Source organism: Lissotriton vulgaris, chromosome 2_1 (assembly GCF_964263255.1).
Source record: "Lissotriton vulgaris chromosome 2_1, aLisVul1.2, whole genome shotgun sequence".
NCBI classification, from domain to species: domain Eukaryota; kingdom Metazoa; phylum Chordata; class Amphibia; order Caudata; family Salamandridae; genus Lissotriton; species Lissotriton vulgaris.
In genome coordinates this window covers 667,953,224-667,965,482 of record NC_141687.1, presented here as the reverse complement: position 1 = coordinate 667,965,482, position 12,259 = coordinate 667,953,224, and positions in this window count along the sequence as shown.

The window sequence follows — 12,259 nt, the reverse complement described above, 5'->3', positions numbered from 1 at the left end:
TCGCTCCTCTGCTTCACAGCTAAAGTTGCAGAGAAAACAGTCAACAGGAAAATGACATCATTCATTGAAGAGAACGCCATCCTCGACCCTTCCCAATCTGGATTCCGAAGCAACCACAACACTGAGACCGCGCTACTCGATGCCAAAGAAAAGATCCACACCCTCCTAGAACAAGGCCACTCCACAGCCCTCATCCTACTTGACCTATCAGCGGCCTTCGACACCGTCTCCCACCGCACACTAGTCGCAAGATTACATGACGCAGGCATACAAGGGAGAGCCCTAGACTGGATCTGATCATTCCTCACTGGAAGAAGCCAAAGGATCAGACTCCCACCCTTCCTCTCCCACCCCACGAAAATCACCTGCGGAGTCCCACAGGTTCATCCCTGAGCCCCACCCTCTTCAACATCTACATGGCCGCCCTCGCAGCCATCAGCCGACAACATGGCCTCAACATCGTATCCTACGCTGACGACACTCAGCTCATCCTCTCCCTCACCAAAGACCCCACCACCGCCAAACTCAACATCCAGAAAGGAATGCAAGACGTCGCAGTCTGGATGACCAACAGCTGCCTGAAGCTCAAAGCTGAGAAGACAGAACTCGTCCTCAGTACCACCCCTTCTGCATGGGACAGCACCTGGTGGCAGACCGCCCTCAGAAACCCACCTACCCCCTCAGACCACGCCATGAACCTCGGCATCGTACTCGACTCATCATTCACCATGAAGCGACAGGTCAACGCTGTCACCTTCAGCTTCTTCAACAACCTCTGCATCCTCCGCAAGACCTTCAAGTGGATCCCCTCTGAATCAAGGAAGACAGACACCCACGCACTCATCACCAGCAGACTGGACAATGGAAACACACTCCCCACCGGCATCAACAAGTCCCTACTCCGCAAAGTCCAGACAATACAGAACACTGCCGCCAGACTCGTCCTCGGCATCCCCCGACACGAAAACATCAGCCAACACCTACGAAGTCTCCACTAGCTCCCCGTGGAGAAAAGAGTCTCTTTCAAAATCCTAACTCATGCCTACAAATGGCTATACAACAATGGACCCAAATACCTCAACGACAGAATCAACTTCCATGTATCCAAAAGAAACCTCCGATCTTCCAACCTCGCACTGGCCGAAACCCCGGGCATCCAGAGCTAGAGCAGGCGGAAGACCCTTCTGTCACATTGCAGACAAGACCTGGAATGAGCTACCAGCAGACATCAGATGCGCCACCTCCCTGAACACCTTTAGGAAGACTCTGCTCTTCGGCTACACAGATCTGTGGATCGCCCCACCCCCATTCCCCCTCAGTACCTTGAGACCCTCATGGGTGAGTAGCACGCTTAAAATTCCCTGATTGATTGGAAAGGATCTCAATCATCACCAGAAAGCAGAGAAAAAGTGCCACCTAAACAAAGCATAATGGGAAGGTTGTCATTTTATGAAATTCTTAGGTATATCTTAAATTGGCGCAGGAATTCACAATCTATTAGGAGCTACAGAGGATGCATTTTCTCCAGTTTAGTTTTTGCTTTGGAAAATGATTCAAAGCAGTGGTTTTTATAGAAATTTCAACCATATTTTGCATTACTTTCTCTATAAAAATGTTCATAAGGTGTTCCACAGATCCTGCATCTGCATGGAGAACAAGTAACTTAGCTTCAGCAACAGTCTTTTTGGTGGATGCTACATATGCCGACCTCTCATTTTGTAAATACCTCCAGGTGCCAGACTGGATTCTGAGCTTTTTTTCTCTTTGTAATTCCCTCATACGTTGGTAGGTGGAGCCATGCAACTCGCCGTCCAGTCCATTCCGCATCAGATGGAGCATTAGGGCCCCCACACAGCCGCAAACTCTGCACGCTGATGTCACTTTCCCTCTAATCTCTAATCTGTCCATTCATCAAATGAAGAGCCCTTCAGGTCAGATTGTACCAGTGTGCAAATCTATATATTTACCCCCTTATTACTATGAAAAGATGATCCCATTCTTCAGAAAGGAAGGACGGTGTGTCAGTGAGGAATCTGCAATTACATATAATATCCACCAGAAAGATAGTTACAGAAGGTAAGTAACTTGTTCTTCTAATGGATGCTCCTAAACTTGACTGCTCATCTTGTGAATAGTAATCAAAGCAATACCTCCCTAAGTAGGGGGTCAATGAAAAGCTAAGCTAGGCTAGATCGGGCAAAATGGCCTTCCCGCCAGAGCAGGCTAGTAGTGCTGCATGAACTGATGCCCACATAGCAGCCTGGCAGATGTCCAAGAGTGATGCACCATGCACCAGCGTAGTGATGGCAGCCGCTGCTCTAGTTGAATGCACCTGTAGCCTTCCAGTGTCTGTTCTTTGGCCATCCCATAACAGATCTTGATTTACAGGACAATCAATCTAGAGGTGGTTCCTTTTTTGTGCCTCTTCCCTTTTTTCGCCCCAGATAAACCCAGAGAGCTGATCATCCCCTATGTTCCCTGGTGCAATCGATATAAAACCTTTGGGCTCTTTTTTTGATCAAGGTGATGGAGACTCTTTTTCTCTTTGGAGAGATGAGGAGGGGGTGATAAAGAAAACTGGAAGTGCATCACAACCTCAGGAAGTAAGGAAGCTTTTGTTCCACGACCATCTTGTTCAGAAAAACTTTGTATGTGGCTGCAGGACAGAGCTTGTAATACGCTAATTTGGCGCTCGGAAGTGATAACTATGAGGAATGTAGTTTTCAGTGTCAGAAGATGCATCGAACAGCTGTGCATTGCTTCAAATGGGGCACACATAAGGAAAGTGAGAACCAAGCTAACTCCGGCATCAGTAATTGAGTTGGTGAACATATGAATCAGCCCTTTCAAAAACTGCATCATAGAGGACAATTTAAAGAGACATGGCTGATAGGGTATTTGCAAGAGGGCTGAAAGGTCCTATAGTAACCTTTAACTGTTGCCACAGCACAGCCTTGCTGGGCTAAAGAAAGACAGAATGTTAGCTAACTAACTGTTGAGGTTGTATGTTACAGGGAGAACCAAACATAAACTTCATCCAACAGCCCGTGTGCACCGTTTTGTCTTTTTAAGAACACATTTTATTGTGCCAGCAGCCAAATACAATTCAGATCGACCAAAATTGTGAGGCAATCTCAATACATTATACCATATATCCTTGATTTTGAAATGAAATGTATCTACCCAACATAAAGAAATTACATAGGACAATACATCATGAACATTTTGAAACATAACCAAGTGTGCTGCACCTGTTTTACTGTTGCTCGCATTCGTATGGCATAGCCTCAGTACCTTAGGTATTTATAAATCACTTATCTCCACTATTGTCTGTCTTCCCACAGTCCCAGCCATTTTGTATCTATTCTTATCGGGGCAATGGGCTCTATATAGAGGCCCTGGTAATCCGCTCTTCTCAACCAAATTTTGGGGTGCTTTTGTGGGAATTCCCTGGCCTTACACACCGGTTGTTTCATGCCCATGCAGTGATCTAGCCCCTTCTTCCAGACAGTCAGTGATGGCGGGGAAGTGGCCTTCCACAAGCTTGCGATATCCCTTTTAGCCAGAGTGAGACCTTAGAACAGTAAGTGGTGCTTGTAGCTGTTACTTCCGATCCCTCTGTGAAATGTAAAATTGCCAAGCATGGTGACATTGGAATGTCCCACCCAACACCTCTGAGAGAATTTAGTGTTGTACAGTACCATACAATATGCAGAAGGATGCCGTTTGCATGTCCACACAGCAGACACACAGAGGATGCCACTAGACCTACCCTCCACAATCTCTGCCTAGTGTAGTATACCCGGTGTCGGTATTTAAACTGGATAAGGCGTAGTCGGAAGGCTATCGACCCGATGCGTGGGGATGCCAAAGCCTCCGTCCAATCATCTCCATCAATCTGGCCTAGATCGTCTGTCCACGCTTCTGTTAGTGCGTCTAGTGCACTGGAGCTGTTAAATACAAGGGACTGATCATGAACATCTTGGCTTCAATTGGATTGAATTCAGGTAGGGCTTCAATATGTGAAATGTATGGGGAGATGGCATGTCGAAATTGAAGGTATTTATAGAACTGTGTGCGTGGTATATTATATTCTATTTGAAGATCTTTAAATGATTTTAATGCCTGTCCCCACTTTACCACCCCTAGTGTAGAGATACCTATGTTATCCCAGCCCGAAAACCAGAGAGGGAATCCAACTGGGATATAAAACTATTGTTCCATAAGGGGGTCTCCCCGGTCAATCTACCCCACCCCCAGATTTCACGTAGGAACTGCTTCCATATGTTAAATACCACTCCTGTCGCCGATGGCAGGGTCTGGAGTAGCAGTCCTGAGAATAGGAAGGTGTGGAGAGTTGTGTCCCCCACCAGCCAGGGCCCCACGGCATAGACCGGGTCTCATCTGTCACTGTACCACAGTTAATTTAGCACCAGAAAGGGAGAGGCGACATAATAAGAGTGAATGTCTGCAGTGGCCATCCCCCCCCAGTAAGCAGATTGGAAGCAGGTTCGCAGGGCTACCAGGGTGGATCCCCCCCATCCCACCCCCCCCTAGAAACTGCCCTAATGCAGCGTTTACATAACAAAACCACACATTCAAGATTGGATATGGGTGATTCTGTGGATGATAGAACAGACAAGGAAGAAATACCATCTTAAAGAAGGCTGATCTCCCAATTACAGATAGGGGCAAGTGTGACCAAGAATGCATCTCCTCTTTAACCTGTGTCCATGTTGGGGTAAAATTCTTATTCTAGGACGTGTGCTGGGTGGCCAATAAGAAGATGCCCACGTATTTCATGCCATCTGTGGTGACTGTGGCTTTTGCCCATGGGCCCAGTTCGCCACCCCCCTTCAGTGACCATAGGATTGACTTACGGGGATCCATGTGTAGGCCAGATGTCTCGCCAAAAATCTGCATGATACGGAGCAGTTGCGGGGCCATCCTATTGGATTGTGTGAGAAAAAGCAGAAGATCGTCCGGGTAGAGAGCTATACAATTGGAGTCCCCACTCGACCATTCAAAACCCTGCACTTGTGCATCGATTCTGACCCAAACCGCCAGCAGCTCCATCGCTAAAGCGAATAAGTATGGGGAGAGAGGGTAGCCCTGATGGGTGCCTCTCCCAATAAGGAATGTGTGTGAGACTGATCCCACCACCCGCACTGAAGCCCTGAGGCCAGTATACAGCAGACGTATGTATTGTAGAAAGTAAGGTCCCATATTAAGACGGCGCAGACGTGCCAATAGATAGGACCAGCTAAGTGAATCAAAAGCTTTATCAATATCTGGTAGTAGCTATGCAGCTGGCCCCTCGTAGCTTTCAATTGCCACTATGGTATTGTGGACAAGGCGAATATTGTGACGATGTGCCAACTCTGTGATTTTCGGTGGTAAGCGATTGGTGAGCGCTTTAGCCAGTATTTGGGCTTCAACATTTAGCAAAGATATGGGGCGGTATGAGGTGTGTTATTCTGGGGTCGACCTGGTTTGGGAAACGTAGTTCCACAACATCCAGAATACCGGAATTAGAAACCTAAGCATAGGAAGATCTTGGATTCCACTGTACATATGTGAAAAACCCTTTTTCCAGAAAGAGAAATTCTTTACCCTCACCTACCGGGGTTACCCCTAGGTGGTATGCTTCATCATTGGGGTCCTCTCAATCCGCTGCAAATTGAGGTGTGCTATTTTATTCCTGCTCTTAGTCGGTATGTTTTAAAATCTGGGGTTAATACTAGGGATAGGCCTAACTGTAATGTGTATGGTGTCCCTAGTACTGGGTCGACATGTTCCTGTGAATAGGAAACAATGGGGTGCACACCTAATGTGTTTTTCACACATGGACGGTGGAATCCCTAATTTTCCCAAGGTTAGGTTTCTAATTCCGATATTCCGGATGTTGTGGACCTGCATTCAGTAAGGAGGGTGAACCTAACCTTAACCTCAACCTCCCCCCTTTTTTTGAATGCAGGTTTGAGAAACACCACTACTTCGGCGTGTCTCCAATCCATTGGGAGCTGTCCTAATTCCACTGCTGCGTTTCCCACCTACAGATTGGGAAAAATAGGCCTTAAAGAACTTGCACGGGAAACCATTGGGCCCGGTGACTTGCCCATGTGTAGCCCTCCCAACGCAGCTCCCATCTCAAGGGCCGTGAGGGGGGTATCAACTTCAGCTCTTGCTGCAACTGAGAGAGCAACCAGTAAATCATCTTTAAAGTGTTGTATCATTTCCTCCGGTAGAGGCTCCGTGAAGTAAGTTGCAAAGCTAGAGGCGATCAGAGAGGGTTCATGGAGCACCACTCCATCTGAGCCCAGAATGCCTGAGATTCTAGAAGGTTGAAACGCCTGTTGACATAGACGGTGTAGCAGTTTACTAGATGTATCCCCCCCACTGGTAAATCCTACTACGAGAAACAAGCCACTCTTCCTATCCTCGTCCAGAAATTCGCCTGCATGGATCTGTTGCATGAGGAGCAGCTGGCGACGTGCCTCACCTCCACCATCCCCACGGCCGTGCCGATACAATTTTATGAGTTGGGCCTCTGACCACAGTAGGGATTCCCGATGCCACTTGTGCAATGCTGCACAAAAGGAAATATCTACGCCGCAAGGCACCTGCTTCATAGCCTCCCACAGAGTCTCTGCTAATGCCACCGATCCCACATTACGAGCCAGGTAGTTCTCAATCGCCAGGTGCATATGTGTCTGATATTTTTCATCCTGTAGTCTCCATGGTGACAGGTGCCACTGGAAGGCTGGTCGTCCCGGGCCCATCTGGAGCCCAAGTGTTTCCGGGGAGTGATCAGATAATCTCCTAGGTAGGATCTCTGCGTTCCTCACCCAATGGGAATAACTGGACTGCGCAAATATGTAAGGTAAGCGAGAGCAGGAGTCATGCACCCCAGATTATTAAGTGAACCCTTGATCTGTCGGATGAAGTCTCCTCCAAGTGTCTGTCCAACCCAATCCCTCCACCAGGGAGCCTAGTCATGAAATCCGCGCAGTATATGGGCCACTCATCTCTCACCACGTATCTTTGGTCAGGTCTATCACATTGTTCCAATCCCCACCTATGACCGCCAGTCCGTCAGGCAGCTCAGTCCAGAGCATCATCAGGCACTCTATGATGTTCCAAGTAAGGGTTTGTGGGGCATATACACTGCCCAGGGCAATTTGTGCCCCGTATAATGTGCCTGTTATCAGTATGTTTCTACCCTGTGTATCTGGCCAAGATCTTTTATGTTCAAATTGATCTCTATGGTGTATTAGGATGGCCACTCCCCGTGAACCCCTAATCCAGAGTAGAAGACCTGGGTGTATCTAAATCTAATGAGGCATTGTATTTTCATGCCCAAAAGTTGGGTCTCCTGGAGCAGCAGGACATGGCACGGTAAAGTTTGGCCTGACAGAGAATTTTGCCCCTTTTTGTTTTATCCAGGACTCCCCTTACATTCCAGCTCACTACTGGAGTCCACTCCCCAGGGCGGTCGTTTTATCTGTGGGCATACTGTTGGATGGCAATACGGAATACGGTACATGGCCCCAGCCAAAGGGATACCCATAACATGGTGAGTAGGTGCAGCACAAAAATAAACCAAAACACTCCCCACTCCCCCCCATTCTAGCCCACTACCACAAAACAGTTGTAGTATCTGTTGCGGTGTGAATGTCAAGCCAACCCCAACCGATGGATCCCTAATACCAGCCCATGGTCTTATGGCGTTCCCTAGAGTCAGTAAATGTTCTCCAGAGAGAATTAGCCCTCACTAAACTTTTCCCCACTGCATCTGCTAGTAGTCCTAGTAGCCCTTATGTAGCATATCTAAGATGCTGTCATTTTGAGCTGGGAACCCTGAAATCCTTTATTCAATTCACTGCGGGACGCGGAGCATCTTTGTGATGCGGATCGTCTGTTTCCCTTTAGGTTTTGGCTGTCTGTGGGCAAAGTCGCTGGAGGTTGAACCTGAATCAATACGAGGTGGTGTGTGGGGCTGGAGTTTCACTGTCTCGTCTGCCCAGGCGAAGACTTCTTCGGGAGACTCAAAGAAGAGTGTACATGATTGAAATATTACTCTCAGCCTTGCCTGGAACTGCAGCGCATATGGAAGTTTTAGGTCGCGCAGGCGGGCCTTGGCCTCCATGAAGGATTGTCGTCTCTGTTGGACTAGTCTACTGTAGTCCGGAAAGATCAGGATATGTTGGGAGGCATACGAAAGTGAATACTTCAGTCTGGACTGTTTTAGTATCTCATCTCTATCATGATAATTTAGGATCCGGGCAATGAGAAGTGATAGTTTGCGGCCTGACCCCCGGAGGCGGTTTTTGTAGCAGTACTCTTAAGTGCCCGCTCTATTATGAATCATTATGACAGAGAGTCAGTGGAGAGCCAGTCTGTAAGCCAAGTGGTTAGGAATTTCTCCACATCGCTACCCTCGCAACCCTCCAGAGAGCCCACAAAGCGGAGATTTTTTCTTCAGGCTCTTCCTTTTGCATCCTCCACACCGGACACCAGCCCTTTAGTGAGGGACTCCAGGGTGTTCACCTTCTTTTGTAACTGTGTCTTTGACTCGCGACAGCCTAGTCTCAGTCTCCGTAATCCTATCCACCGCATTGCGTAGATCTTGTCGGATGAGCATGATATGGAAACCAAATGCCCCGATTTCGGAATCCAACATGTCCCTGGATTGTGAGATGGTGGCTATCAATGCCCCATTATCCGGCATAGCAACAGACGACCCACTAGGGTCCGACGCCTGGGTTCCCGTGCCGGTGTAGCAGTCCATTCTGCTCTGTTTGGTGGGGGCCCCTGGTGCCTTATCTTTCATCATCGTGAGGCCCTGATTTAGTCAATGGGCACGGACCCCTGCAGCCGTTGATGTGCCTCAGGTGCACTCCACGCACAAGCCACCTGTTCCGCGCCACACTTGTATGTCAGAAATATGTGGAGGGGCATTTGCCACATCACACCCGGATCCTAGGCAGGTATCTTCTTGAGTGGCCTGGGCCTGGGATGAGGGCCCCACCCGCAAGCCGCATCGGGCCTAGCCCAGCCACCTCCACAGGTAGATGCACCCTCAACCCCACTCAGTGGGTGCTCGCACACCCACCAGATGCAAGACGTGTGTTGTACACCCAAATTGGGCCTCAGGCATCCAGCTCAGCTGCCCACCACTCCTTATTCTGCCGGGGCGGCCTCCATCTCCAGGACCCTTCGTAATATCAGGGGGCTTTGATGGACCGGCATGTTGTACTCCATCTGGGGGCCCAGGACCCTTCACCACTGCGGCACGCCTCCAGCCATGCGGCCCAACTGGTCAGCATGGTGACTGAGCGTCGTTGGCCACCCAGGGACAACTAATTGTGGTGTACAGAAGCCCCATGTGCATGCCTCGGGGAACAGGCCTCCAGCCGAGCCCGGTGACGACCAGGCCCCAGCCAAAGCTGGCCAATATCTATCCCCTTGGTCACCAAATCAGGCAGGCCTCCTCTTCTCTGTCCAAGTTTGGGCTTGCTGAGCCAATTCAGTGATGCCTGTGTGTGCGGCTCAATCTAGTTGTCAAGCCGTACGGAGATGTCTTCGAGCACGGCCCGATCCTGCCCCCGATATCTGGAGACACCCCTTAGGGCGCCTCACCTCCGGGTAGCCGCAGGAATAGTCTTCCCCAGCGATGATGCGGGCTCTGGCCCTGCTGCTGCAACATCCTGCTGGGGGATGACTGCCTGCACGTCTTCAAACTCAGCATCACATTAAGGCCACACCACACAAGCCACCTTCGCTCTGGCCCTGCACCACCTCAGTTCTGTCTCGCGGCGTGCCACAGCCCCCACAGACACCATCAATTCAATTAGGAAGTCCCAGTGGGGGGCACTGAGTGTCTTTGGGAGGCCGATGGAGAAGGGTATATGACGGATATGAAGTGGGGCTTCGGGAGTTCGCCTAAAGCGCGTCCGCCATGTTGGACAGCTAGGCCACATCACCCACGTGCACTGTTTTGATGGAGGGATGTCCGTCTGGCAAGATGACCCCAACTACTTCCAGAGGGAGATTGAAAGCCATTAACTGTACTGCTCAATCTCCATGCATGGAAGTGCCAGTTGTGCAGGTTTGCGTGCAGGACTCTGTTCTGCTGCTTTAACAGGAGATCCTCCTGAACAGGTAGTCAGATCGGGGACATATACTCCTGACCAGAAGTTCCGGGTACCTTACTCTTCTTGGCCAATCTGGAGCCACTAGGATGACAAGGGACTGGTTACTCATGATCTTCAGAACGTTGGGTAGGTGATGCAGGAAGGCGTGTAGGACTTATCCTGAACTTCTGCTTCTGGAGGAAAGAGTTCAGAGGGTGGAAATAGAGGATAGGACTGAGGCCTCCATACTTCTTTGGCATCAAAAAGTAATGGGAATAGCTACCAGTCTGATGCTGGCACCCTCCCAATGGCTCCCTTAGCCAAGAGAACTTCTGTGTCCTGGACGCGAATGGTTGGAACCCCCACCTCTATTTTGAAAAGCTTAGAAGGCCTGCTGCTGTGAAGGCAATATCCAACACTCCTTTTGCTTGAACCCCAGGCCGCCATTTTGATTAGGTTTGTTTTTGCCGCAACCCTGCGGCCAAAATTGGTTGTTTTTGTTTGCATTTTGGTCCCAGGAAGCTCCTCTAGGACCCCCCTCCATGAGGGCTAGGGGGGCAGGGTGTACCTACCCTGCCCCCTTATGTTAATATTTTTTTTCTAAGTCCCCGAATCCTATATTGGTTGCCAGCAACATTTTTCTCATGTTGATGGCGGCTATTCAGAGGTTGCACGACGGTACAACGCTGGTAAATACATTGCATGGCTTTGCCTCAAGATTTTTTTGCACACGATTATGCATTTACATCGAATTCCAATACCACTCATTGTTTTTCTATATAAAAGCAATGTATTTGTGGGGGGAGATCGCCACCCCCCAACTTACCTTAAATTTGTGGTATTAGTATGCACTGTAAATGCATAATCGCTGTAAAGAAATGTGTGCTAAAAAAGTGAGGCAAATCCATGCAATGTATTTCCCTCGTTGTAAAGGCTGTTTCCCCTATTCAGAGTGTTTGCTCCCAAGGGACTCTAACTCCCTGGGGAGCAAGAGGCCCCAAGGGAAAAGCAGCCCCTTGGGGCAAGCAGAGCATTCTGTTTTTAAAGTGGCACTCCCATGAGACACTCGAAGGGGCTCTTGCGGACCCAACCACCAAATATACAAAAATATTTGAACTTCATTTCTCAAAAACTACTGAACAGATTTACACCAAATCAAAAACACACAATCTATGTACCAAGATCTAGCTTACTGCCACATTTGGTGTTATTCCGTTTAGCAGTTTTTGCTATAGCCCTATTTATAGAAGCCTATGGAAAATGCATGGTGATTTTGTGTTTTGGGACTCCCCTTTTTTCTAGTCTCCCGCTTGACTGATCATCCTGAAACTTTCCATGCTCAAAAAGTAGTAGCACCCTTTTGGAAAGTTGTGTGGTGATTCATATAACTGGCCCATTGTTATTAGCAACACAAAAATACGATTTTCCTATCGAACAGCTGACCTAACTATAACTTCGCAGGGGCGAATATATATATATATATATATACATGCTCTTGCTTCAATGAAGCAAAGCAGAATTGCTTTTCCTAAGGGGAGATGCATGTCAGCAGCTCCCCATGTGGAAAAGCAATGCCGGCTCCTGCAGGATGCGGGGAGCCGGAGGGACCGTGGGGGCTTTGGAGCTCCCCCACTGTCCCCAACGGATAGGGCCTGCCCCGGGGGATGGGGTCCCGGGGCAAAAATAAAAAAATACATAAAAAAAAATAAAGACCGGCCGGGGGCATGGGGACCCCGGGGCCAATAGAGGCCTCAGGAGGGGGCCACGCAGCCCCCTCCATAAAAAAACAAAAACAAATGTGTCGATATCCTGGGGGATGGGGTCCCCAGGGTCAGAATTGACCCCTGGAGGGGGGCACAGGTGGCTCCCTTCCCGTATATATATATATATATATATATATATATATATATATATATATATATATATATATATATATATATATATATCCAAAAAATCAAGCTTGCGAAATTCTTTGCTGAAAGAAAAAACAAACCAAAAATATTGAAAATTCAGCCCAAACCCACATCCACACTTTTAGCAAAGGAATCAGAGGCATACCTAACTGTGCTAAACTTAAATGCACAAGAGGACCAGGAAATCAATCTGAAGACGGCCATACCACA